The sequence below is a fragment of the Leptonychotes weddellii genome, chromosome 1 (genome assembly GCF_054177405.1).
Source record: "Leptonychotes weddellii isolate Sample4059 chromosome 1, ASM5417740v2, whole genome shotgun sequence".
NCBI classification, from domain to species: domain Eukaryota; kingdom Metazoa; phylum Chordata; class Mammalia; order Carnivora; family Phocidae; genus Leptonychotes; species Leptonychotes weddellii.
In genome coordinates this window covers 161,776,275-161,781,462 of record NC_138369.1, presented here as the reverse complement: position 1 = coordinate 161,781,462, position 5,188 = coordinate 161,776,275, and the positions used below count along the sequence as shown (strand labels likewise).

The 5,188-nt window shown below is 41.0% G+C and overlaps 1 pseudogene; it reads left to right on the top strand.

Moving 5' to 3' along the window:
* The first annotated feature begins 3,866 nt into the window (after window positions 1–3,866).
* On the top strand, window positions 3,867–5,058 carry LOC102741828 (glyceraldehyde-3-phosphate dehydrogenase pseudogene; annotated as a pseudogene).
* The last annotated feature ends 130 nt before the right edge of the window (window positions 5,059–5,188 follow it).

Below are 5,188 nucleotides of genomic sequence, written 5' to 3'. Positions count from 1 at the left end.
AAATTGCTTTTGCAATCTATATCTACATCTCAAGCAAGAGCCAAAATTTTGCTAATTAGTATAACAAGTGTTAGAAATGAACTTTCAATTATTTGTGAAATGAATGGGATCCCACATATGTGCATGACTGAAATAACTAGAGACACTCGCCACAGTGCATGAAAGGAACAAATAATTCTGCTAGGCAAATAGCATGTATCTTTAAAGATGATATTCCAAACTAAATTCCCAGTTTTCTTTGGCTGCAAATGTGGAAGATGCTGCATACCTGATGTCAACTATAAATGTAATAAAAATCTTCCTTTTAGAGCATTGGATAGTCTACCATAAATAAATCTTTAATGCAAGGTAGTGGTCAGAGCAACTAAAATGATCAAAAGCTAACTTTATCTGGTATATAGAACAAGATATACTATTATTTCTTTATATATTATTATTTCTTTAAACTTGATTGCTAATATTGTTTGAATGTTTGGTAAAAATAAATGTGGCAAACTTTGGTCTGAAATGTATTTTAATTATAATTTAGCAGTAAGATTTTGGTAGGGTGTGAGCAATCTTTATCTGCCTTAAATTTTTCATTGACAACAGCAGCTTACACAAAAAGCCCAAGAATTGTGTTTAACCCAACTGGTCCTCAAGTAAGTAAATAACACCTTTTAAAACATTGTAATATATTGGAATCCTCAGCAGTATTCATTCAAATTATGCAGGTTTTATCACCTTTACTTAATGTTTCCAGACAGCTATTCATTTTGAAACTTCAAATTTCTTACATATATATCTGCACAGAAGAGCCCTGATATAGCAAGGTATCTTCATTATTATTGTTGTCATTATTATTTTTTAAACATTGTCAGGAATAGCAGCAAAAAATAGAAAAGAACTCTTTCAAGATGAAGTTGCAAGCATCTTCTGTTTTCTATGAGTAGATCTTTAACTTTGGAGCTCATCAAGTGTTTGTTCTTTGAGAAAGCTTTTGAGATATCATTTAAGTGTCTGAAATGTAAACATTAATGAAGAATCTTCTTAAGAAATGGAGTTCTGTTTAGCAATAAAAATTAGTTTCATACTTTTAAGCAATTCTCCCTCTGTAGATTACGTTCCTATTATATACGTGTGTTCTTAAATATGGAATCATACCTCCTCTCCCCAAACCTGCCATGATTGTGTATGATCAAATGCTATTCAGTGTTCTGTGGTGCTGTTACTTGAGCCATCATATGGGGGGGCTAGCAGAAGACATAGAGTCATACCTTCTCCTCACCTAATGCCTGGAGCAAACTGAATAGAAGCAGAACAAAGCTTGATGCAGTGCAATATGGACTGTTCTGTTAAGTCTCATATGTGAAGTTATTTCATATCCAATATAACCCACCCTTTGCAAATTTTTGAGACTGGACTTTGAATTTTTAATTTCCTTTTAAAACCATACTCTTGAGGCTGGAAAGTGGTATTTACTGTCTCCTGAAAATTTCTTGGGATCCAAAACAAATCCTCTGGTACTAGGGCATTAGTACCTTGATAGTAGGACTATGTTCCTGGGAAGGTGAAGAGTTGACTTTCTCTCTAAACCTTAGAGTGACAGGTTCTTGAACCATAACAGGAGGAGGGGATGCCCAGGCCTTTCCTCACTATGAATGGGAACGCTGACCTGATGGGATTGTTTTCCCTCTACCACAGTGAAGCGAGCCAGGAGCTGGGTTATAAATTGCATGCCTTTGGAAAATGCTGTAGAAGGGATTGGGCCTTTGAACTCTTAAGGAAGTCCTATTGAATGTGACATTTAAAAATATCTGTGTTGTAATTCACTTGTGTTTTTTCTAAGCTTTCAGTGAAATGTGTAGTACTGAAAGAAGCTGAGGGTCAGGTCTGTACCCATGGTTGGAAATTAAGTGCCATAGGGAAGATCAGGATCAGATTGAGGGAAGTCATGCCCTGAGACTGCAGGAGGCGACTGCAGAAGAAAGGAGCATAGCTTACAGGCATACTAATGGCAAGCAACATTTGAGCTTGTGGGACAGTATGGGACAGCTTATGTGCTTTCACTCCAATGTCTTAGGAAGCTTTACTTACACACAGGTTTTCTCATCTCACTGTCAAGTTTTAAAAAGCTCTTATTTAACAATATCTTATTAGGCCTTTATCTTAAAGAAATAATGGGAAAGACTGTGTGTTCGAAAATACTTGCTTAAGTATTGATTACAGTTGTGCATAGTGGAAGAAATCAAACTGTCCAATAATGGGAAATTAGGGAAATAATAATGAATTTACTTGATAGTTACCTGATTTACTTAGGTAGAAAGCCAAAGCACTGTAGTCCAAGATAAAAATATTTTGTAAGTTAGGAATTTTTATTTTTGAAAGGAGAGTTTGTTAAAACGAATTCAACTTTCTATGGCCAGAGACTGTGTTACTTTACTGTATAATGATAATATCAGTTTGATGTCATCTTTAAGGAAGAACATATTTATGCCCAAATATTTATATTTGACACTGTGATCCAACACTGGCCCAGTGCAGTATTATAAAGTAGAGGGGATGTATCTTCAGGAGTTTTAAGCCTGTCGGTTCTTTTTTCTTCTCCCTATTTCCAGCCCTTCCCTGTGGTGACCTTCATTTCTCTTTCTTTATTCTCCTTGTCAGTGTCTACTCTCAGGAGATCTGAGGAAAAAAAAAAAGTTTCATTCATCTTTTAAACTATGTAAGGAATTAACTCTTTCTGGAAGATGAACATTTCAAAAAGTACACAAGCCTAGGGCGCCTGGGTGGCTCAGTTGGTTAAGCGACTGCCTTTGGCTCGGGTCATGATCCTGGAGTCCCGTGATCGAGTCCCACATTGGGCTCCCTGCTCAGCAGGGAGTCTTCTTCTCCCTCTGACCCTCCTCCCTCTCATGCTCTCTGTCTCTCATTGTCTCTCTCGCAAATAAATAAAAAAATCTTAAAAAAAAAAATCTTTATTAAAAAAAAAAGTACACAAGCCTAACTTTCAGTAAAAATTTGACCACTGTCAATATGCCAGGTAGATTTGGTCTGGAGGGTAATAAGTAACATTATGAGAATCAGGCCAGGGCTTAAAATCAAGGGGCATCCCTCTTGAAGGGGAGAGAAAGATTTATTTTATCATTCAGTTCACTTCTGGTCTCTTCCTACCACAGGGATGGTACTGGTTGGTAATAAGAGCAAATGAGGCAAACACACAAAGCTAACTGGGAAAATGTGGTTGTTTATTAAAAAAATTAAACTGGAGGGAGCAAGAAAGTGATAGACCATAATGACATCATTTGGAATACTGAAATCACACCATGCCTGTCCACCTCATTTCTCTTTCCCAGTCATCATAATCATTATCATCATAGATAAAATGTATACACTATTTACTGTATGTAAATCACAAGATTAAGTACCTTTTGTGAATATTTCAATGAAATTGCATAACAATCCAGGGAGAAAGGTTCTACTATTCTCTGTTTATGGATGAGAAAATAGAAGTTTAGAGAGGAAAGTTGTCACCGATTGGATTTCCCAGGAAACACCCTCCGGTGGAGTTTGGTATCCCAAGTATTTAAACTGTGTTCTTGGACCAATACCTACGGAAGGGAAGGGAAAAAAGCAGAAGTAGGGAGAGAGAGAAGGTGAGCTGCTGTGAAGGTCTAAAGACTCTTGGGAGTTTCCTGGGGCTCTGGGGCTATGATGTTACTTCAAAGATGTCCTGTTGCTGCAAACGGTTCTTTATAGCCCACTTACTCAGTGTTTAGATGTCGGCCACCTAGGGGAGAGGGTGTGGCTTTAGACAGGGTAGATTTTTCACTTGAGGCAATCCTTAAAAGTAAAGACAACCGACAGAATGGGAGAAGATATTTGCAAATGACATATCAGATAAAGGGCTAGTATCCAAAATCTACAAAGAACTTATTAAACTCAACACCCAAAGAACAAATGATCCAATCAAGAAAGGGGACGCCTCTCTGCTCCTCCCCATTGGACAGACAGCCGCATCTTCTGGTGCAGTGCCAGCCGCGTCCCTGAGACACGATGGTGAAGGTTGGAGTGAACGGATTTGGCCGTATTGGGTGCCTGGTCACCAGGGCTGCTTTTAACTCTGGCAAAGTGGATATTGTCACCATCAATGACTGCTTCATTGACCTCAACTACATGGTCTACATGTTCCAGTATGATTCTAGCCATGGCAAATTCCACGGCACAGTCAAGGCTGAGAACGGGAAGCTTGTCATCAATGGAAAGTATCTCCATCTTCCAGGAGCGAGATCCCACCAACATCAAATGGGGTGATGCTGGTGCTGAGTATGTTGTGGAGTCCACTGGGGTCTTCACCACCATGGAGAAGGCTGGGGCTCACTTGAAGGGCGGCGCCAAGAGGGTCATCATCTCTGCTCCTTCTGCTGATGCCCCCATGTTCGTGATGGGTGTGAACCATGAGAAGTATGACAATTCCCTGAAGACTGTCAGCAATGCCTCCTGCACCATCAACTGCTTGGCTCCTTTGGCCAAGGTCATCCATGACAACTTCAGCATCATGGAGGGACTCATGACCACTGTCCATGCCATCACTGTCACCCAGAAGACTGTGGACGGCCCCTCTGGGAAGCTGTGGCAGGACGGCCAAGGAGCTGCCCAGAACATCATCCCTGCTTCCACTGGTGCTGCAAAGGCTGTGGTCAAAGTCATCCCTGAACTGAATGGGAAGCTCACTGGCATGGCCTTTCGTGTCCCTACCCCCAATGTATCTGTGGAGGATCTGAACTGCCGCCTGGAGAAAGCTGCTAAATACGATGACATCAAGAAGGTGGTGAAGTAGGCATCAGAGTGCCCCCTCAAGGGCATCCTGGGGTACACTGAGGACCAGGTTGTCTCCTGTGACTTTAACAGTGACACCCACTCCTCCACCTTTGATGCTGGGGCTGGCATTGCTCTCAACGACCACTTTGTCAAGCTCATTTCCTGGTATGACAATGAATTTGGCTAAAGCAACTGGGTGGTGGACCTTATGGTCCACATGGCCTCCAAGGAGTAAGAGCCCCCTGGACCACCAGCCCCATTGAGAGCAAGAGGAAGAGAAAGGCCCTCAGCTGCTGGGGAGTTCCTGCCCCAATTTATCCCCCAAGACATTGAGAATCTCCCAACCTCCACTGTGTCCATCCCAGACCCCCTGAAAAAGGGGACCTCA